Source organism: Sus scrofa, chromosome 4, assembly GCF_000003025.6.
Source record: "Sus scrofa isolate TJ Tabasco breed Duroc chromosome 4, Sscrofa11.1, whole genome shotgun sequence".
Classification (NCBI taxonomy): domain Eukaryota; kingdom Metazoa; phylum Chordata; class Mammalia; order Artiodactyla; family Suidae; genus Sus; species Sus scrofa.
Window position 1 is genome coordinate 11405301 of NC_010446.5, and position 24313 is coordinate 11429613.

The window sequence follows — 24313 nt, forward strand, 5'->3', positions numbered from 1 at the left end:
AGCAGTTAATGAGTTTGCAGGATTGGAATTTCTCAACTGGAACTGAGCATTGCTCCCTGGGACATAGCCCTACAGATGGCACCCACTGATGGATGGCCTATTTCTAGATCATTGACACCTCCAGTTTATACATAGAAACACCTAGACAGCTGGAATCACAAGAGTCTTGCTGAGGGCATGATGTGCCAGGGGAAGCATGGGCTCTGAAATTCACTCAGAAGACTTGGGGTGCAGTTCCAATTCTCCCGTGTAAAGCTGATTATATTTGGGCAAGGTCTTTTGCCCCTCGTAGACTTAACGTGCTCATCTCGAAAGCAGGGAAGATGATGAGTCTTCCTCTAGGTTGTGCTCGAGACTAAATGAGGTAGAGAATGCAAATCTAAAATATCTGGCACACAGGAAATAATCCATTGGGCTCTGTGTGAGCATGGGTGGGGTGGGGGAGATAAATATATATGGTAATTAGCCATGCTAGAAAATGCTGATGCACTCATCCGATGCCTCCAATGCTTTTTAAATCCATCAGAGAAATGTTAGGCCTGAGGGGACTGTAGAGTGAAGAGAATCAGAAAGGATAGTACCATGTTAACTAAAGTTTCAAATCCTCCAAGCACTGTTTTTTTTCATATACTCTTAATCTTAACCTCTTAGTCTTACAACAATTCTAGAAGATATTAACAGGAATACTAGTATTACAGCTGACATTTAAATAGCAGTGAGTTCCTAGCAATTTTCTAACTATTTTGTATGCACACATTTATTGAAGCTTCACAACTACCCTAAGATTGGTTCTATCATCATTCTTATTTTATGTACAATGTTAGAAGGTCATGCATAGGAGAAGTAATTTCACACTTGCACACAAGTATTCACTGGCACCCTGATTTCAGATTTCTAGCCTCCAGAACTGTGAGAAATAATTTCTGTTGCTTAAGCCACCAGTCTACAGTTTATTACAGCAGCCTCAACTGACCAAGACACAGACTAAGTGCAAAAATAAGATAAACAGTAAGCAATGGAGCAACTCCCATATGAAAATTATATTCATCTCCTCTGCACATTCAGAGAGGTAGGAGATTCATTTGAAGCCCTATGGAAGATGTATATGTGTATATATATATATATATTTTTATTATTATAGTTAATTTATAGTGTTGTGTCAATTTCTGCTGTACATCAGTGACCCAGTCATATATATATATACACATATACACACACACACACACACACACACATATAAATATTCTTTTTATCATGCTATCCATCATGTTCTGTCCCAGGAGATTATAGTTCCTTGGGCTGTATAGTATTTTTTTTTTTAATCTTACAGTGGAGGGTCTGTCTAGCACTGATTAGGAATTTTGCATCCTAATCTAAGTTTACAGAAGAGGTTGGCATATGCACACTATGGTATATGGAATAACTGACCAACAGGGTCCTGCTGTAGCACACAGGGAACTCTACCCAATATTCTATAATAATCTATATGGGAAAATAATCTGAAAAAGAATGGATATGTTTATACGTATAATCGAATCACTCTGTGATATTGCCAAAATTATCACAATATTGTAAATCAATTATATTTCAAGAACTTAAAAAAAAAATGTTGGTATTTTATTCCCATTTGTTTTAGACCAGACAATTTTTTTATGGCAAGGTTCAGTAACTTGCGTCCCATAAATTTTGGATCACTTTCAAACCACAGTGAGAAAAAGGCAGAAGCCTTAAAATTGCACAGAGAGCATATTACGGGTGTTCTGAAGAACACGGCTGATTTAGAGGCAGCTTCAGGTCACTGGACAGATATAGAGTAAGGCTTCCTTAGTAAACTGAAAGGCAGCACTTAAGCCTTCACCCCAAGTTAGTTCTTATTTTCTCAGCATGATCCATGCTATTCCAGAAAAGTATGCAGTTCAGGGCAGGAGAATTCATGCTCACTTCTTCTCAAATACACTTTATTGTCCATTGTTTGTGAGGTCGTTTTAAGTCAAAAAGAATAGATGGAGTATGTGTGACAGAATGGTCTCTGCCAAAAATAATTTAAAGCTCAGCCAAGGAGCAAAATAATAGCAGTATCTTATGTTGGCCCAGTGCTGTGTATGGAGCACTTTATCCTAACTCGTCAGGACTTAATGATACTCTTAATGGCACTTTCAGGCTGCACGGAGAAGAAGGACAAGGGGAGGGATAGTGTGGGCACCTTGCTGTGGTCCTGTGTTTCAGCATATGACAGATGCCTATGGGTTGTTATAGCAGCAGTGCATGGTCACTAGAATTCCAGGCAACATATCCATATTCAGGAGTCAGGAGACTGACCTCAAAGAAGATTGGGGAACCCCTGGGAAAAAATACTAACCACAGTGTTAATAAGAGCCAACATTTACTCATTTACTAAATGATAAGAGATAAGCTGATACCTATTTTAATTCTGACAAAACCTGGTCAGTGTTATTACCATCCTTCCAATTTTGCTCAAGAGGAAACTGAAGCGTGGTAGGTTCAGGAATTAGTTCAATATCACACTGTGCCCCGTGGCTGAGATTTGAACCCAAGCCTCTAACTCCGAAGCTCATGGTCACGAGCACAATGTTGCACCAATGCCAACGTCTTGGATCCCAGAGATTCTAAACCATATACCACTTCAGGAGCATCAGACACCATATGTGATGGAATACAGAGATGAAGAAGATGCAGACCCTGCCTGTGGGAAAGAGATGCTTCACAGGGAGAGTCAGCCAAGACACCGTATAAGTATGGTAAATGGTATTATATGCTAAGACTGAGTGGAGAGTCAGCCAAGACACTGTATAAGTGCAGTGAATGGTTTCATATGCCAGGACGGAGTGGGCACAGAGCCAGCAGGACACCCCAGAAGGAGAAAGGAGACCAGCCTTTTCTAAGGAACTTACAGTTCCTTAGGCGTAGGGGCTGCCTCACCTTTAGAGTTCCTGAGATTTCTCTACAATGTCCAGGTCAGAGATGGCCTGACTCCCCAGCACAATCCATCAGGCTTTCTACACATAGCTCTTCTTGAACATTAGCTGCTATTGACCTATTCTCTATGAGGGTGTTTTTTTCCTCATAGAGAAAAAAAGGGTAAGGCTCGAAGAGCAAAGTGCAATAAACAGAACACAAAGGGAATGAAGATAGAGTGCTCTGAAAAGAAAGAGTGAGAAAGTATTGATTTTGTGTTTGGGGTAGCAGAGGTGTCTTCCCAAAGGAGATAACATTTAAATGGGATCTTAAAGAGTGAACCGAAAAGTGGCCAAGAGTAAGAAAATGGCATTTCAAAACAAGGGTCAGCCTAGGCAGTAATTCCCAAACGTGAATTATTTGGAGAACTTGTTACAAAATAAAATCTTAATTCCTGACCTTGAGATTCTAATTCACGTGACCTGGAGTTAGTCTGGGAGCTTGTGTTTGTAGCAAGTCCCTCAAAACTGTCTATGAGCTCCTTGACAAGTTATTCAGAAGTGAAGTCCCCGATACACATGTGTGAAAGGCTGGAAGGTATCAGAGAACAAGGAAGCATGTTCATGAAACTTTTGAGGGGACTGATTGAAAAGAAGAGGTGAGAGATATGGCAGAAAATGTGGGTGGGCACTCGACTGTGGGAGAGTCAGTGGAGTTCTCAGGCAAAGGGCCACTGTCCTCAGGAGGAATTTTTAGCAAGATACATCTGGTTGGATTTGGGGGAATGATTAGATTTGGACACCGAAAGGCAAGGAGAACATATAAGAAGACATTATAATAGTCTTATGAGAAGAGAGCCCTACTGGAGAAAGTGAGGGTGGAGAGAAAAGCATAGGTGCGGAAGACGCTTCTACGATGGAAGAGACAAGGTTATCATCCACCATTTGGACATAGTGTTCTTTGATAAGACATGACATTTATTTTTCATCACTGCCTGGGACTTGTGAAATATCTCTGTTGGAAAAAAACATTTTCTTCCATCTCACTTCCTACCCTATAAAGTCAAGAAAATCAAAGACATACTGAAATTGATTGTTTTGGGGGGGGGCGGGGTTACATTTGTTCATCCAAAGGCAGCCTACGCAGTTCTTCAGACAATGGCAGACTTGACTGTAGACATCAGTCTGTTCCAACACTTTCCGGGAGAATCAGACAAATCTTGGGAAACAGAATGTTCCATATGTTGAAGACTGAGAAACACGAGTAGAGAAATTTGTGGCATTCATGAAAAATTTTAGTCACCTGTCCCCAAGCATTTTCTTCTTTAGCATATTTCTTCCATTCATCGATCGGGTGATATTTGCTCATTGAGATTCATATTTCAATTAATTTTGGTGCTGTACCCAAAACATCAGAGGGGGTATTTTTGAGGATGAATAATTACTAAAATGTAGGTTGTATGGGAAGAATGAAAGGAGTGGAGGGATTCATCCAACATGTTTCAAATGAAAGTCTAATTTTTACCTGTCTATAAATAGGTCCATACCCTTTAAATAGTCATTTTACTACTAGGAATTTATCTCAAGAACATAATTCTGAAGGAGAAAAAACAGTGAAAACCAAGGCCTTGCAGCAGCATTACATATGTAGCAAAAATCAAGACAAAAAAGGGAAGAAGAATCCCTAAATATTCCAAGCACAAAAATCTAAATATTTAGGTTATGCTAAATAACTGATGGCATAATTAATTTAACTTTTTTTTAACCAAAATTACAGCTGATCAAAGAAGGGAGCTTTTGTTTTTTGCTAGCTGTTTCATACTAGGAGTTAGTAAGTGGATGGCCCACTGCCTGTTTTTGTAAATAAAATTTTTTGAAACATAGCCATGCCCCTTCCTGTCCAGATCTCAAGCTACAGTGGGAGAGTTGAGTAGCTGCACCAAGACCATATGGGCTGAGAAGCCTAAAATATTCATTATCTTGCCCATTATAGAAAAAAAGTTTGCTGACTTCTGTTTTACACTGAAGTAGGAACATTTCTTAGATGTGTTTGCTATGAGCTCTCACAACAGAGTGAGATTCATGAGGAAAGACATGGCAGACACAAACCTGAGTGTTGGCTCTGCCACTTTCCAGGGTATGGCCCAGGGGATCGCACTTACTGTCAGAGTCTCAGTTTTCTGTTTTCTCATCTGTGAACTGAGAATCATTCCTTCCTTAGACTGTTGCTAAGGGGATCGGAGATTTATTTATAGGACACATAATCTGATGGCATAGACATGGGCACAACACAGTCCTAGATATCATCAGGACTTAGGGGTCAGACACACTGCGTTTACATCCCAGATCAACCTTTTTTTTTTTTTTTTTGGTCTTTTTGGGGCTGCACCCATGGCATATAGCCTCCAGCCTAGGCCACAGCCATGCCAGATCCAAGCCACGTCTGTGACCTACGCCACACCTCATGGCAACACCGGATCCTTAACCCACTGAGCAAAGCCAGGGATCGAACCTGCATCCTCATGGATGCCAGTCAGATTTGTTTCCACTGAGCCACGACGGGACCTCCTCAACCCCTTCTTAACTCTGTGACCTTGAGGAAGTTACTTATCTCTCCAAGCCTCCATCTACCCATGATGTAAAAGGAACACAGTGGTGAAATTCTCTTGGGGGTTCACTCCAAACATGAGAAACAAACATGAGAAAATGTTTGTAAAATATACAGCATAGTATTCAGCACCTCTGGCAGTAGTCTAGGATAGGTAGCTACTATCCTGATCCCTCTCTCAGCCCAGTTTCTATCCCATCATGCAAATATGATAATGATGCTCCTTAGCCTAAAGTCATGTGTCACTACTACCTTCTCAGTGAAGTCTGAACCCTTTAACCTTACAAACAGTCATCAAGACTAGTTCTTGCTACCCTCTGCAGTTTTATCTCACCTTGTCTCTGTCCTGTCTCCACCCATCTGCTCTGCAGGTACAACGTTTAGCATAGTTCAGCAGGCCCTTTTTATCCTGAGGGGTTCAATGTCTTTGGATGCAACCAGCCATAGATGGAAAATATTCAAAAAAAAATTCTAGAAAGTTGCAAAAAGCAAACCTTGAATTTGCGATGAACTGGGAAATATTTACGTAGTATTTATGTGGCATTAGGTGTTAGAAATAATCCAGAGACGATTTAAAGTGTGTAGGAGGGTGTGTATAGTTTATATGCAAATACTACACCATTTTATATAAAAGACTTAAGCACCTGCAAATTTTGATATCCATGGCAGTGCTGGACCCAGTCCCCTGTGGATATTGCTGAACCATTGCGTCTAAATAGCCCTGCAATAACCATTTTAATTTTTTCAAGTTAATGGATATTGAATGTGTTTGAATTTTTCAAACTTGACCATATTACTTAAAAAAAAATGCAAAACAACCTAACCCTCAGAGTTCCCGTTGTGGCTCAGCGGAAATGAACCTGACTAGCATCCATGAGAACACAGCTTCAATCCCTGGCCTCGCTCAGTGGGTTAAGGATCCAGCGTTGCTGTGGCTGTGGTGTAGGTCAGCGGCTATAGCTCTCATTCCACCCCTAGCCTGAGAAACTCCATATGCCATGGGTGCAGCCCTAAACACACATACACACACACAAACAAACAAACAAAAAAAACCACCTAAGCCTGATGGCATATGCTATGCACTGTTCTAAAAGCTATACCATACTCACTCATTTAGCTCTTACAACCTCCCTGTAGGGTAAGGAGACCTATTAGCCTCTTTTTGGAATTGAGGAAACCGAAGCACAAAGAGGTTGAATAGTCAAAGTTACATAAGTGGCAAGTAACACACCTAGGATTTAAATTCAAGCAACTGAGTACAGAATCTGCACCGTTAAACACGTTGTTCAAATTCCCCTTACCACAGAAATAGAACTGAAATTAGAGTTGACAGAATAATTTAAAAGACGGATCATTCAAAGTATGGCTGCAGCTGTAGAACAACTAAAACCTTCATGTATTTCTGGAAGGAGTGCAATTTGGTGCAACTACTCTGAAGCACTTCTTATCAGCATCTATATGCTGACCCTAAGACTCAGCGGTTCCCAAGAGACTGGAATGCACAGGTCAACCAAAGGACATGAACAAAAACATTTACAGCAGCTTCCTTTTATAATAGCCCCCAAACGGAAACAATGCAAACGAATAGGTGAAAGAATAAATAAATCTATTGTGTTTGTATAATATTACCCATCCATATAATTGAATAAACTATGAATATGCACAAAAATAACATGAGTGACTTTCCCTAACATAGTAACGAGTAAAATAAGCCAACACAAAGCATGCATGTTATATGATTCCATTTGTATACATTTTAGGAACAGGCAAAATTAATCCATGTTAACTGAAGCCAAAAGGTGGTTACTTGGGTGTATGGATGGGGGAAGGGTAAAATGTTAGATTAGGTAGGGGCGTTAGAGCGCCTCCTTGCATCCTGGAAATCTTTTGCTTGAGCTAAGTAGTTACACAGGTACAGACATACAGAAAGCCTTCAATGTGCACTCTTAAAAAGTGTGCACATTAGTGTATACAGCTTATATCTCAAAATAAGTTCATGTAGGTCTTAGTACTGGAGACCTGTGAGATTGAACTGAGTAAGAAGAAACTGTTTCTCTCTCTCTCCATCTCTTTATTTCTCAAAACAAACCCTGTACCCTAACCCTCCCAGAAGATTCCAGGTTGTACTATATTTAGAGTAACATCAAATAGTGGACAGCTTCCCCAGCAGAAGAGCACAATTGGTCTGGAATTCTCAAACAGAATATATATATAAAATCCACAAAACACAAAACAAAAAAACAAAACAAAAAAACCCAGAAGCAGGTTCCTTCTGCTTGAAATAGTTAAGTAAGTAGATTTCCCTCTTTGCTGCTGCCAGCAACCAGTCAGGCAATTGTTGCTGGCCCAAGAGCGACGGGGTTGTGCAAAGCATCCAAGGATGGAGTCAGTGTTTCATGATCTGCCCCAAGCCACAAGCTCCTGCATTCAATCAATAAAAATCTTCCACAGATTTTTTTGATTTACTTTATGAAAGTAGCATTTCTATAAACCTCCTAGACAGATACAAGGAACAGCTTGATTCTGGCTTGAGGAACATCTTGCAAGTCAGTTCCCATTGTTCAGTTATTCTGGCTGATGAGCCAATGGTTTCACAGCTTGACAGGATGTATGTAGCTATATATTGACTTTGCGCTTAAGAGAACCTCAGGATTTGTTTCTCCATGAGGAAAATCTGGATTATACTGTGACCAAGAGCCAATGATTTTTGATTTATTGGTCTGTATCAGTTGACCGGGAGCAAAGAAGTCTGGAACTTTATCAGAGGACTTAAATGTTATACATCTCTCTTGCTGCTATTAAATATGTGATCTCAGAAAAGAAATCTCAAAACTTGATTTTAGCAAAGCCACACTTGAAAGCTTTCAGACAGCATGTCTTTATTGAGCATTTACTATGCACTTCAAAATGAGATATGAAAACCACAGCTAGTAGATGAGAAACTAAATTTGTCTAAGTGCCCATAATATTCTATCCCAGCAAAGACAGACTTTCAATGAAGATTTTCTGACCTTGGAAAAAACTCGCTAAGTCTCTACTTAATTACAGTTGCTTCTTTAAAGTGAAATAACAACATCTAAGGTCTAGTTACATCTCTGCTGTTAACTAGGTATATGACCTTGAGCTAATTACTTCAATGCTTTTTAGTCTCTTGATCTAAAGGATAAATCAATTGCACTAGTCTGTCTATCCAAAATGTTGTGAGTTTTTATCTACCATATTTAGCTCTAGAAATATGTCCCTTATTTCCTGCCATAGCACAAAAAGAACCACATTAAAACCAAAGACAGTTTCATTTGAACTAGAAATCTGTTGGGAAATTGTAATTCAAACCACTCAATCTATTCTTTTCCATAATAAGATTATTTAAAAATACTCACTCTCACAGAGGAGTTGTGATGAAAGATCTGAGATGTATAACTAAGGCCAGATTTTTAAAATTCAACCTAATTGAAGGGAGTAATGTGCAAAGAGACCTGAGAATGTTTCGGACAGAAAAGTATAAATTGTTCAAAGAACTGAGTAAATGAAGGTTCTAGTAGAAAAAGTCATGATTTTTTTTTTAATAATATGGAAGAAAAAAAAAAAGAGAGTTTTGAGCTTATGCTTTATAAGCTCATAGTTTTATGAAACAATTTTCACAAGAACCTCATACATCTGTGCTTTGTTACAGAATTATGAAGGTGGTAGTTAATCAACTGAGCAGAATCATCTCCTTCTGTATTTCTAGTGAGCAGCTCTTTTCCATTTCTCTCTAAAGCCTTAGGTCTGGGTCTCATCTACCTGAATTCATACAGCTGGAGTAGAAATCCAGGATTCTGGAGTTGCAAGAAAAAAAAAAATTCCTTCCTATTTGATAGGACATAAATGGTATGTTTTCATCTATTCCAGTTCACGATTGAAATGATGGTAAAAAATGGCCTCTTCATGTTTCAGTTTAGTTTCGCAAGTATTGATTGAGCATATAGGATTTGTTAGTATAACTGCTATGTTTAGAGGATGAAGAGTTTTCACTTTAAGAACCTACTTGTAGTAGCACAGAGGATAGAATAAAATGAAGTAAATGTATCCTAAGCATTGGGACTACATCTCATGAACACCATAAGGGAGCAGAAACTAATAGTCCATGGAAGCCTCCCGGAAAGATGTGACTCACGAGAAGTAAGAGTGACTCAGGCAAAGACGTTTGAAAGGACAATCCTGAAAGGTGGCATGCAAGGGAATTATACTTGACATAGAGAAGTTAAATACCAGAATTAAGCAAATGAAATGAAATACTTGACATAGTTGCCTTCCCGCATGTCATCAGTCCTCTGATTTGGGCAACTTGTGGATTTTCAGCCCAGCGTCTTGAACTCTGAGACTGGTTTGTGCTCAAACGACATTTTTTTTTTTTCAAAGATTTTATGGGTCCTTACTGTATTTTCATGCATAAAGCACAGGATTGGGGTCCTTATAAGAAAGTGAACAAAAGCGATATAAATGGCAAGTGTTAACAAGTTCCCTGTGTGCGATATGTTTTCTTATTGAGGAAAGGGGGCCAGTCCTGTGTAGCCACACCCATCACAGAGTGTGAGCCTAACTTTGAATCTAGTAGCTTCTCCCAGCACAGGGCAATTCCCAGAAAGAGACTCATCTGTGAGCTATCAGTGATGAGCACATCTGGCAGATGGGGGAATAAGTGCCTCAGTCATGAAAGGGAATCTGGTTGGTGTACCACAGCTGTCATATGACTTAGCCCTATTAATCTACTTAAGGGTAGCCGATCTAATCCTAATAACATTTCAACCCTTGCTGAAATTATTTATTGAATCTGTTCTAGGACTGAAGTAACAATATCTTGTAAGACACTAAAGTTATTCCCCTGGCACTTGGAGCAGCCATCACATATCCATCCCTCATGTGCCTTTGAGGAGGGGAGGAAGAGAACGAATCAACCCCTATCACACACAGGGACATCAGCAACATGTGAAGCCATGGATCACTTTATTTTACATGGAAAGTAGCTTCTGATGTAAGGATCCCATCAAGATGGGACATGCATAATTACATCAGGAGATCTCCAACATCCCCTGATTATTGTCACCTCTCAACTCTCCTCCCTTGAAAATCTCCCCTCTAGTTACACTGCAAGGTGTTTTTCATGCCTTATCTAACTTAATCTCCAGAACAAACTTATCAGTTGAGTATTCTCATCCTCATTTTATAAATTAAGAAAACTAAGGCTCAGACAAATTTAGATCTATTATCCCCAAATACCAGAAAACAGAACTGGAACTTTCACACAGACGTCTAGCCCCAAAGCCATACAAAACCATTCCTTTATGGTAAACTGTCTCTGGGAGCTTCAAACTAAAAGGTACCTCTAAGGAGAAAAAAATGAATTCACTAATGAGGAAAAGAATTTTCCAGAAATCTCCTGGGACTGGAAAGAACTAATTATAAACCCAATTTCTTTAATATCTAAGCACTTTGGAAATGAGTTCCTGAGAAGGTGTCATAGTTCCCCAGAAAGTTATTTGGTACCAAAGAAATTCCAGGTGTTTCACTTTACTAAACTACTAGTTAGATTGCCAATAAATGAAAATATATAAATAAATTAACTAATAACACCTCCCTGTCCCTAAGAGGAATCTAATCTTCAGATAATTCATTGGAGGTAAACAGAGGGATAATTCTAAAACTTACTATTGAAATTAAAGTAACACTTAATTCCTTGAATTCTAGTAGTCTTTAAACTGGCCTAAAGGCAGGAAAAAAAAAATTCAAAACCAATCTTGGGAGTTCCTATTGTGGCTCAGTGGATTAAGAACCTGACTAGTATCCATGAGGAGGCGGGTTCAATCCCTTATCTCACTCAGTGAGCTAAGGATCCAGCATTGCTGCAGGCTGTGGCACAGGTTGTGAATGTGGCTGGGATCTGGCATTGCTGTGGCTGTGGCATAGCCCGGAGGCTATGTTTCTGCTTTGACCCCTAGCCTGGCATATGCTGCAGGTGTGGACCTAAAAAGACCAAAAAAAAAAAAAAACCCCAAACAAACAGACAAAACCATAGGCTACCATAGGTGAAACCACTGGGAGAGGGAAGAATTGGGAGGGTGGAAATAACATACAGACACTACTGTATAAAATAGATGATTAAGAAGAATCTACTGTATAGAATAAGAAAATCTACTCAATAGTTTATAATAACCTATTTTATGGAAAAAAAAAGCAATAAATATATGTATGAATATGACTGAGTCACTTGCTGTACTCCGAAACCAATATAACATTCTCATCAACTATGCTCCAATAAAACTAAACAAAAACAACACAAAGCTTTTTAAAAAAGCAAGGAAATAGGCATAAATGAGGGTAATGATTTCTCATTCATGAATGTTTACTGCTCAGGAAAAATCTGGGATTATAAGGAATATTATCTGAATAGCAACTATCAACTATTGGGACGTGATGCATAGAACCAAGATGCACACTGGAGGTGACAGTAAGAAAAAGGTCTCTGCTTTACAATCACAGGATCCTCTACCTTTCTGAAACTTAAGCTGATATGCAGAGCCCTTGCGTTTCTGCTTATAAACTGGAGAGGGAATGTTCGCATCACCCAACCACAGTTGGCTTTCCTTTGTATTTGAACATCTAGCCCCATGACTAGAGCTCTTGATGCATTTAACTGGTACAATATCATTTTGTCAGAGACGTTGATTTTTTGGTGTGACGAAAAGTATACAATCTTAAAGTCCGATATTTGGAACATTACTTAGCTTCTCTTGGCCTGAGCGTCCCTGTCACTGGAGGCAGAGGAAGAGCAGGAATCATCTACTTTATGGAAAGGTGGGGAGAACTCAGTGAAATTGTGCATGAGCCAGAGTTAGCGCTCTATTTTGCTTCTTCCTTCCCTTTTTCATGATGAAATTGTGCTCAGGATTTGTTATAATAATAGACCACATGTGAATGAACTTATTATATATGAATTAGGTAGGAAAAAGCAGAAAGTGAATATAGAAATAGTTTAATCATTCAGAGTTATGTTTTAAAATAACTTCCTCCAGAATACTGAGAAAAAATAATAGTGAAATGTATTATTTTTACAAGATTGAGATTGATAGAAGAAACAAATTTCATTGGAGAATATAAAATGTATACAAAGTACCCAGAGCAGGGAGTTCCTGCTGTGGCTGAGTGGGTTAAAAACCTGACATAGTATCCCTGAGGATGTGGGTTTGACCCCTGACCCCAGTGGGTTAAGGATCCAGCATTGCCACAAGCTGTGGTGTAGGCCCCAGCTGCAGCTCTGATTTGACCCCCTAGCCTGGGAACTTCCATAGGCCGCGGTTGCAGCCATAAAAAGAAAAAGAAAGTGCCCAGTGCAGAGCCTGAGTAGAGTAGGTGCTTAGTAAAATTTATTAGTAAATAGTAAGTCTTACTATGCATATAAATATACCCAACTTTTTCTAGATCAGTGGCTTCAGGGTATTTGAAATAGCCAGGATATTAATTCCCGGCTACTTACTAGAGGACTGAAATCACTCCTAGGTTCTCTCTTTTCAGCTCTTTTGGTTCTCCATCTTGACTACTTCTTGTATATGCCTCTTTGATCGGTGATTTAATTTTGTACGTATTACTTTAACATTTCATGCAATCATCCCTTTGAACAAGATTCCTGGCTTCTGCCATCACTTCACAACAGGTATATATTCATACAAGGCAGCTCATATCAGGACACTCTTTCCTTTCATGGGCATCCTGGTCAGTCCTCAGCTAGCCACTAACCTAATGGGGAAGATGCATTTGCCCTTAGGTGTTTCTTTGAAAAGAGCAGGATATTGAACTTGACAGAGACAAGAGAGGAGTGATTATCTACAGAGCACTGCCAGTCAGTGTAATGTCATTGTGGTAGACTGTATTGTGGCTCCTAATTCTAACCCCCTCCCTGTGATGAAAAAACACATCCAAGCTTTTTGCCATGTGACTTTGTAGCACTTCCCACCAGAGCTGGTAGAATATTTGTGCCCCCTCCAATGACGTCGGGCTAGGCCAAGAGGCCTGCTTTGGTCAGAGAGCTGTGAGCAGCCATGATGTGGGCAGATGCTTCACCTGTATGTCTGTGATTAGACGAGGCCTCCTGCACTTCTCCCTCCTCAGTAAAATGAGCATCCTGAGAGCAGCTGGCTCAAAAAGAGTGAGGAGGCAGTATCAACTACAGCTTGTTTTATAGTCAAGTCTTGAAAAAGTGAACAAAATGGTCTAAGACCACAAGACTGGTCATTTAGACCACTGCAGAAAGTCTTTCCCTTATCGAAACACTTTCTACTTTCAGATAGAAAACAGTACTCCATATACAAAGAGTAATTTTAAAAAAGAAAAAAAAATGATATATAATAATAGATTACTTCTGAAACTTTCAATGTGTTGACATATATTATCGGAAACTTTACAAAGTGACCTATGGTGGATTATTATTATTATAATTCCCATTTTTACAGCTGAAGAATCTTAGTCCTCCAATATTTAGTAATAGGTCCAAGGTCACAAACATGAGGAGCCTCTATGAACCCAAGTTGACATAAGTACCAGAGTTCTCAATCACTATGAATATGGCCTCATTTTCATCACCCGTCAAAGAGGACAATGTGGAGGTGATGTACCAAAAACGGAGTCCAAAGGGGAAATACGCGACCAGCTAGGCTGAGTGTATCCTTGTTATCAAGAAAACTGCAAGTGGGAGACTAAAGCGATAAAGGGGGAAGGAATCTCCAAATAATGCACGCCCCCTCCCCCTTAAAAGAGTCAGTGATAAATACCAGAAAAATCCAGAAAATGTGAACCAGTTCAGGCCAACATCAATCATGTAGGAGCTCTTGTGCTCTCTCTCTCTCTCTCCTGGGCTCTCACCAGTCCCGCAGGATCAGAACCCTGGATGCACAAAAAGCCACATACTAAAGAGAGAACAAATGAACCATGTGGCTCCCACAGCAGGAAGCTGAGCTGCAGCATGGCAGGCCTGTTATGGACAGGAAAGGTGGTAGCTGTCACTTTGATATTTACATTTTTCAGTATCCAAGAGATGAAACCCATTGATTAATGACGGAAAAGGCTTTTGTTACCCAAATAAATTTTACTCAGGTGCAGGATAAGCACTGTTGTTTTTTGATTATCTACCATGGGTTCTGCATGTTAAAATGAACAGACCCTTTAGACTATAAGTTTCCTGAAGGAAGGTACTATATGTTGTGTCTGCCAAACTCTATACCTTGTCCAGGCCCCTTACTGCCACTTGCCAATCTGCATAAAGTGATTCCCCTGTTAGGTCAGCCCTATTTAATACCCAGTGTAAATGATCAGAGAAGCCAGTCTATCAAGTAGACCTACTCATATTTAAATAAAAATTATGGAGTTCCCACTGTGGCTCACTGGGTTAAGGACCCAATGTCTCTGTGAGGATGAGGGTTCAATCCCTGGACTCACTCAGTGGGTCAGGGATCTGGTGTTGTGGCAAGCTGCCACCTGGTTTGTAGATGCGGCTCAGATCTGGTGTTGCTGTGGTGTAGACTGAGGCTGCAGCTCTAGTTCATCCCCTTGCCTAGAACTTCCGCATGCCACAGATGTGGCCATAAAGAGAAAAAAAATTAATAAAAAGTATTGATTATTGATTATATAGAGCAAATCAGTGGTTGATTATATACAGCAAACCCAGGTGATAGGAATGAATAAAATTAGGTATAATCTTTGTCCTTAAGGAGTACACATTCTTCTGGGGGAGAACTGTAGGTAGAAATTACAAGTCAGTGCATCATGTATTATCAAAGATATAATCAAGATACCAAGGGAGCCAATCACTTGATTAAAAAGTGGATCAACTGCCAGGCAGCTCAGTGAATGTTTAACAAAAAGAATATCTAAGCTGAGTTTTCCAGGTATGATGGTTGTACCAGGTGGACAAAAAGAGCTTTCCAAAACAGAGACAACATTTTCAAAGGAAAGATTTGTTCAACATAAATATATTAGAGGTGAAAATGTGATATATTCAAGGACTGTTAAGAGTCCTTGACCTTATGTCTGGGTCAGAGCATCTATAAGAGAAGAAGAGAAAGAGCTAGAAGGCAAGCAGCATCCTCAGGATGGTAGCCCTGCCCTGGTTGAGGAAAGGCTCCTTAGATACAGTCTTTCTTTGTCCAGGAAGAGTGCTCTCCTCCCTTACACATGCTGGAGAAAATGCAGTCAGGCACTGTGTGTACCCTCTTATCCGCTGTAATCCATTAATCGGGGGAGAGGTTATTGCATCAAAATTGGACAGGAAAGGTCTGATTTGATCCTCTGCATCTGCCCCCATAGTGCCTACCATTATGAGTATCTTGACTATTTCCAAGTTTCTTCTCATAATATGTTTTGCCACATATTATCGAATTCTTAAAAAATCAGGTTTAGAAGTAGAACAAGCCACACCATTTTCGCCAGTCCAGATTTAGCAGTGATGAAATCAAATAACACTATATTTGATTTGTACTTGGCCCCTCAGGTCCATTTCTCTAAGCAATTAGAACTAGTAAGAGTGGAGAAATTGCTGGAAATATTTATCCCTTATCCCATCACCTCTATTAACGCCAAGAGATCTGAACTGTGATTGTGAGTAAGATAGAGACATAGGAGACTTTTTTTAAAGGTGTCTAATCTGGTGAGATTTGCCAAAGCTACCCAATGAACTAGGTCATGAGGAAGTATTATTCGAGTGTATACTTTGAGTGAACGAGTCTTTTGCAGGTGGAGATAGAGTGGCATTCTAGACAGAGAGGACCAATAAGGAAAGGTGGAGATGATATGTGTTTGCAAGTAATGTGATGGGAATGAATCCTGCAGTGATGGAGAGTGAGTATATATAGAGAGGAATTGGGAAAGGTTGGAAAGGCTAAAAGGTTTGAAAAGTAGATTTGTCTGGGGAAAGGAAAGCATAGAAAACTAAAGGTTCAGGAGTTCCTGTTGTAGCTCAGTGGTTAACGAATCCGACTAGGAACCATGAGGTTGCGGGTTCGATCCCTGGCCTTGCTCAGTGGGTTAACGATCCGGCGTTGCCATGAGCTGTGGCATATGTCGCAGACGCGGCTAGGATCCCGCGTTGCTGTGGCTCTGGCATAGGCTGGTGGCTACAGCTCCGATTCGACCCCTAGCCTGGGAACCTCCAGATGCTGCAGGTGCAGCCCAAGAAATGGCAAAAAGAAGAAAAAAGAAAAAAAGAAAAAAAAAAAAAAGAAAACTAAAGGTTCATGTGCTTGGGGTCAGTAATGGGAAATTATTGAGGGGTTTTATAGAAATATTAACTTAATAAGATTTGTCAGTGTGAAATAGCCCCACCATATCAAATATCATGCTTTGAGTATTTGTGTATTTTTTGTTTGTATTATCAAGTTTGAACATAGGCAAGCCATGATATATTTGTATGTGTACCTGTGTATGTATTTGTGTGTGGGTGGTGTGTGTATGAAAGAGAGAGAATATGCATGCAAAAATAGCAAGATATTTATACACATTCATTATTTTAGCAAGAATGCCCAGGCTTAAACATTTAAAAAGTTATTTTCAGTCTCATTTGTTCTTAAAAGGAGGAACAAACTTTACCAGACTTGGGATTCTCCAAATGTTTTGAGCTATTTTTTTAAAATGCCTTGGGTTTGGCAGGTCTCAAAGCCAAAGTTTGCCAAGTCCTTTTTCCCTTAATTTTTAAACCCACATGTATTCCAAGGGAAACTTAATGCATATGTTTTTTATTCGTTTACACTTAACTCATCAAAAATGTTTTAAGGACATTTGAAATCCAACAAGCCTTCGGTCTTTATTATTAAAACTTAGAAATTGTAGTTAAATCCTGGAAACTCAAGATACGCATTGATTAGAAATTAGGACTCCACATCATGCACATGTACCTGACTAGATGCTATACCATTAATGAATAAATTAGAATCATGTTTTCATGTTTAGTTCTAAGTGTGGAAAGCTGATATGATCAATACTACATCTGTTTCCAAGTGGAGGCTTTTCATTGGACCTTTGAAAGCTTCTTGGCTTCACGTATGACCCGTGAAATACCTCTGTGACATAGACAAAGAGCAGTTTTAACTACTAAATGGTGCTTGAACCTATCATATTTACTTCATTGACATGTGTTAAGTACCTTGCTCAATAGTAAAACTATGAGTTGGGAATCAGAAGTTCCTGTTGTGGCTCAGAGGTGAATGAATCCGACTAGCATCCATTAGGATGTGGGTTCCATCCCTGGCCCCTCTCAGTGGGTTAAGGATCCAGCGTTACCATGAGCTGTGGTGTAGGTTGCAGACACGGCTCAGATCCTGCCTTGCTGTGGCTGTGGTGTAGGCCAGCAACCACAGCTCCAATTCGACCCCTAGCCTGGGAACCTCCATATGCCTCAGGTGCGGCCCTAAAAAGACAAAAAAAGAAAAAATTAAAATGAGTTGGGAATCACTCCCAAGTGGCCACCATGTTAATTTCTTGATAACAGGAACTGAACTTATCCCTGGAAGTGGGATAAGTCAAGAATTTAACATGGTGAGGACAGGGAATATGGGGTTAGCAAATGCAAACTATTACATTTATAATAGATAAGCAATGAGGTCCTATGGTACAGCACAGGGAATTATAGCCAATTTCTTGGGATAGAACAGGATGGAAGATAGTATGAGAAAAATGATCTATATACAAGTATGAATGGGTCAGTATGCCACACAGCAGAAATGGACACAACTTTGTAAATCAACTGTAGTAAAATTTTTAAAAAATTTAAAAAACTGAATTTGTGCAGGCAGAAATCAGCCAATGCTGTACAATTGGGTTTCTGATAACCTGGCTAATTCTCTACACGTGAGGATTCTTCCTTCTTATCAATATCTAAGGGCATTGATTTTTGTGTTTGATTTTTGATTAAAGAAGTGAATTTTGGAATATTTCATTTTTGGATTAAGGACAAAATCAAATGTCTTACCATTTTAACTACTCTGAGATGAGGGCACTGGGCTAGGTTAACGGTGCTCGACCCACAGCTTTTGACTTCAAGTGTTCTATGGAGTTAGGGGTGGGGTCGTGAGTTTTGTTTCAATATTTCATAGGACATGGAAAATGCGATCATTTTTTACTGCTTTAAAAAACATTAATGTCATCATGTATGTTTTGAATACTGTAAAAAAGAAAAGCAATGCATTAGCTTTTCGTAAATGGAGGTTGGTCATCAGAGGTTTTTTTTTTTTTAATGGAAGAATTCTGTATTGTGAAGTAAATAAAGCTGTTCATTGGTGGTAAGCGATGATGCAAACCATTGGGATTTTTAAGCCTCTTCCAGTTTTAAGGCTCATAAGTGCCATACTCCAATACTCAGAATATACTGGAGTTTTTATGTAGCCACTATTTCCTGAGGATCTGATTTGAGAGTTAATGCCATATGCTTTCCTATGCTCATTCCATGGAAAACATAAAAGTCAACTGTCTTAGAAAGTCCTTTACCCATCCACTACCAACTGATTTGACACACTGACGATGTGTTCTACCTCCTCTGTAAACTAGTGACTGGCGTCATTGGCATCTCAACACTCATAGCTATAAGCTTCTCTCTGCTGCTCATTTGCACTGTTGCTCCTCTCCATTGCTATCTACATACCAAGAGTCAGTTGTACCTGTTCCCAATTAATTACAGTTACTCATTTCAATGAAATATTATATAAAAGGATAAAATATGAATACAGAATGATTTATGCTTGATGCTAACAGAACTAAGCGAATCTTTTAGAGAGACTAAGTACAAATTTCTTTTTAAAAGACACTGAGTTATGCAATTTAAGTATGGGTAAAATAATTCTTTTTTTTACAGCTGCACCTGGAGCGTATAGAAGTTCCCAAGCTAGGGGTCAAATGGGATCTGCAGCTGCAGCCTACACCACAGCCAAGCCAATACCAGATCCGAGCTATGTCTGTGACCTATGCTGCAGCTTACAGCAATGCTAGATCCTTAACCCACTGAATGAGGCCAGGAATCAAACCCACATTCTCAGAGAGAAAATGCTGGGTCTTTAACCTGCAGAGCCACAATGCAAATTCTGGTAAAAGAATTTTAAAAGCCCCCCAAAACCATGATGAAACATCTAGAAAAGGTCTGTTATCCAACTCGTTACGAGTCTTCAAACTGGACCTTCATTTTAAATGAGCCAAAATAATAAATTGTATACCTACTCCTATAAGAAAAGCAACGTAAGATTCCTCTTAATAGATCTAACTTGCATGAGAAATACCTGGGTCTAAATAAAATTACTAACCAATAAATATATTTTATTAAGCTTCTGCTAAAGTGAAATGTTTAAGATATTCATGCATCATGTCTTATGATTTCCTCATACTTACTTTTTGATTATCCATCCAACTAGGATACTGATCTTGTAGGACAAGAGGACTTATATTGCAGTTTTTGTCCCCTCAACTGTGAGCCTGTATCATTACTAGCTTTCACATTTACAAGAACTAACCTTTTCTACTGTCTTTTGGATGTGTTCCTAGATGTCTCTCTTTCCTTTTACTGTAGCAGATACATCACTTTTAGACTCCAGGAGATATTTTTTCCAAATAGCCCATAAATTTCTTTTCCTAAGACACCCTCCAACCCATTATTATTTTGCTGTACTTCTACCATTTTCTCTTTGTCAGGACTTCTGGGTCATGTAAGCTTCTGATTGGGAAGGACTGCTAGCAATCTTAACTGAATCAAGAATCAGAGACAAAGGAATACAAATGTTTCAATAAACAATCATTGCAAAGTCATAGAGAGGATAAAGCAGGATGGAAAAAAGAACTAGGAAACAATGAACCTAGTTTTGAATTTGAGTAATGCAACTGACAAGCTTTGTGACCTTGGGTAAATCATTTAAATTCATGAGCCTACATTTCTTCATTTGCAGATGATGGACTTTCTGGAAGGCCTTGTGATGGACTTTCTGGAAGGCCTTGTGATAAACTTTCAGGAATCTCTGTAGAAAACAAACAAATTAACAAATCAACTAAAAGAGGTTCTTCAACTATGACACCATGATTGGTTCTATAAGAAACAAATAACATGCTCTATAGACACTAATAACCCTGACCACCACAGACTAAACCGGAGAATAGGGTTTAAGTCAAGAGTCTAGACTGGCAAATGTCCCATGTGGAAAACTAGAGGGAAACTCTATCAAATAAGGATACCCTTTCCTTGGTGGTGACAAAGCTTTATTTGATCTTCTTTCTTGGAGATAATTGAGTGTGAGGCTGGAACAGGTTATGAGGAAAAAATGAGAGGCAAGAACAGCAGAGAAAAGGAGTTGACTTGAGGGCAACCAGATCAATGATGGTGCCATTTTCCCATCCCCGCCCCCGGCACACACTGATACCTAAGTCTTCAACTATTAGGACTCTTTTGGTTTACGTCCTTGTTGGGGGGAGGGGAAGAGACATTTCCTCTACTCTTCTAGTTTCTTCTAGCTGGTCTAAGAATGAAATTGACATGAGATAGATTATTAATAGAAAATCACACAGAAAATTCAGAATGTGTGTACGTGGGAGAAACCCAGGAAAACAGAATAACTTGCCAAAATGTCCAAAACCCTGACCTTAAATCCCATCTTCAGCTAAAGACAAGGGATGTGGAGGGTAGTGTTTGGGGCATCACAGTGGAGGAAGGCAATTCACATGGAGATGGAAAAGCAAATGTCCGGTAAACAGATTTTGCTGGGCCCTGAAGAGACAGTAAGACACAGCGTGGAAATGGGATCTCTAGGCTCTGCTAAGTTTCTCCCACCACACCTAGCCCATATTCTTTGCAGATATCTCTAAGGCTAGTTCTATTCCAGGAACAGCCTCTTTATGTAAATTCTTTTTTTTTTCCACGGCATATGGAAGTTCCCAGGTTAGGGATCGAATTGGAGCTATGGCTGCCAGCCTACGACACAGGGAGAGCAACAGAGGATCTGAACCTTGTCTGCGATCTACACCATAGCTCACAGCATTACTGGATCACCAACCTGCTGAGCGAGGCCAGGGATCGAACCCTCATCCTCATGGATACTAGTCAGATTTGTTTCCACTCCTCCATAATGGGAACTCCCTCTTTATTCTTTTAGGTAATTAGGGAGGAGGTCAAAGTGTCTTCCTGAGTCTTTCAGGGCTTGATTGTTTTCATATGCCAGAGACATTCGGGCATGGCAAGCTTTGCTCCCTTCTATCCTCATGCATCCTCAAAATAAACCCTTATCACCTTGCGTGATCTGGAGTGCCTTTGTTCCTTGCTCTGAAATCCCCCTCCTTTAAGTGCTAATGGGAAGATGAGATCATGTAGAGGGAGGGCAGCCAGGCAACTTAGAGAGGTGTGGAGAATTAAAGATAACTTCCGTCAGGTATCAAGCACAAGTCAGGTGATCAGTAAGTGATTGTTCACAGAATTCTATTAATGTAATATGTGTAACACCTGAGGGAAACTGGAAAGCATTGATAAACTTTAGGTGGGATAGGGAGGGAAGCAGCTTCTAACTGATCATAAGACACTTTTCTGCTGGAAAAAGTGTAAGACATCCCCAAGAAAGGAGAAATCTATACCCACTGAGATGTCTCCCACCCATTCTCCATTATCACCATCCTTATCGACGGTGGCAAGATCAGATAGCCCTACTCTGTACCAAAAAGGCACGGCTCATTTTCAGCTGAAGGCATACCGTCCATCAACATGAAGATTAGCTGTCGGGAGAGTTGATTTCCCTTGGAGTCACCCTCTCCAGAGCCCCAGCAGCAAGAGGGAGGGAGAATGGAAGGGATTGGTAGGAGAACAACAAGCAGCTCAGTGGGTGGGCAGGACGGAGCCTGGAGCTAAGACCTCAGTCACTGTAGAAGAACATCTTTGCTGAATGGAAAGCAGCCTCTGCGGGTGCTGGTTCTGACTCCTTTGGTTGCTTGGCACAATTTGTCCCTGGTGACAGGGATGCCAAACTTGAAGCTTGTTGTTATTATAGGAAATTGAGGGTCAGCTTTTATTGCCTTGCTAGTTTCCAAGAAATAAATCCTTTTTTTGGCAGCTAAAGAGAATAGTACTTCAACCAGAGTCTGCTTTAAGATAATTTGGAGGGCACCCTGCCTTGTGGGTTTATATCCTCATGCATGTATTCTCTGTCTACACTCTTCATTCTGCATCAGTCACTGTGCAGATGCACAGACCTGGTACACCCAGGACAAACTCATTCTCTCTAAGGCATATACGCACATACACACAGATTATAGATGTACATTTCTGATCAACACATAAATACCTAGGGATGGATACGCCAAATCTGACACATCTGCCCAGTCCCAACAGTTGTAACCGTTATGCTATGAAGCATGCTGCTTTTTCTTTGGAATCTAGAGGATTCCTCGAACAGCCAAACCAAGTTGTCATCTCTTCAGCGTGTGTCCCTAGGATGATGACGTGCCGGTCCAGGGAGCACAGAGTTCAGAGTCTGAGAGGGTGACTCACTCTTGGCTCCAGGCCAACTCTCATTCTCCTAGTGACTTGTCAACATGAGCCCTGGGACATAAATCACTCAATCGCCTGTCCACAGATACTCTTCACCTTCCTGACTTGTTTTGGATCCTGCCTTTTCTTCAGGAGATACCAACAGAAAAAACCCTTTTCCTCCTGATTCACATCAGGCACAACAGCCAAGCAGGTGGTAATGGTGAGTTAAGTAATAGTACACAGAGTACAACTTGTTTTCAAAAATAAATGGCTCTTCTTGGAAGGTACGATCTAATAGGACTGACAGAAATCAGAGTCAAATTCAAAGAAATCATTTTAATAGCAGTCAGCAAGCTGCCATTTTCCTCGAACTAGACTGCAAAGAATGCAGAGGCCCTACCCTCCCATTCCTCCTGGAACTAACACTGATACGTCTTACAGAAGAAAGCAAATAAATAACAATGGTCAATCCCAGCCTGTCCATATCAGATGCCACTGCCCATATTTCTCATATCTGATCTCATAAAGTCCTCTCAGTGAAGAATCAAAGAAGCCAGAGAATTCACATTTATCTTTCTGTTGAGAACAGTAAGAGTCCACAATCTTCAGTGATTTTTCCCAAGGTCAAAGAAAAAGTACTATGTACAAGGCTTAGCCCCACTGATTTTTCATTTATGCATTTAAGTCTACTTATATGCTTTATTTACTATGCTCCATGCCAAGAAAACTCTACAATGAATAAGACTATCAGAGTCCCTGCTTTCACTGGGCATCCAATGCAGGAAATATGCAATTAAACAGTAACAGTAAAATACAATATAGGGGGAGTGACTACGGAGGTGATAAAAGAATATTAGGACCCTATAATTGTGTCTGGAGAGAGGGATGGAGAGGAGAGAGGGATAATGTGGGGAAAGAAATGAGTTCTTGGACATTGTGATGCCTAAGGTAAGATCAGAAAAATCAGGGGGAATTATTGTGGCAGAAGTTGGAAGTTGAGGAGGAGAAAGGAAAAAGGAGCAACGATGTATGTGAAAGCGAAAGCAGATGTGTGAAGATGAGGACTTGAATCAAATGATGGCAGTCTGGAGGACCAGATAGTAGTTTGGGATGGATGGAGTGAAGTATGGGAAGGGATGGGTGGTTGGGGATGTGGCACAGAAGTAAGCAAGGCCTGAAGTATGGAATCTCATACCTCGGTAAAAGAACCACTTTCAGTAAAGGAGCTCGAATTGCTCCTTAAGGATAATGGAGGCCACTGAAAGTTTTACTGGCGTGCAA

The 24313-nt window shown here is 40.0% G+C and overlaps 1 long non-coding RNA gene across 1 annotated transcript in view; it reads right to left on the minus strand.

The window, feature by feature from the left end:
* Positions 20209 to 24313, minus strand: part of LOC110260221 — a 119441-nt gene continuing 115336 nt past the window's right edge. Inside the window, exon 3 of the long non-coding RNA XR_002343083.1 lies at positions 20209 to 20540. This is a non-coding gene — a long non-coding RNA (uncharacterized LOC110260221). The remainder of the gene's footprint in view (positions 20541 to 24313) is intronic.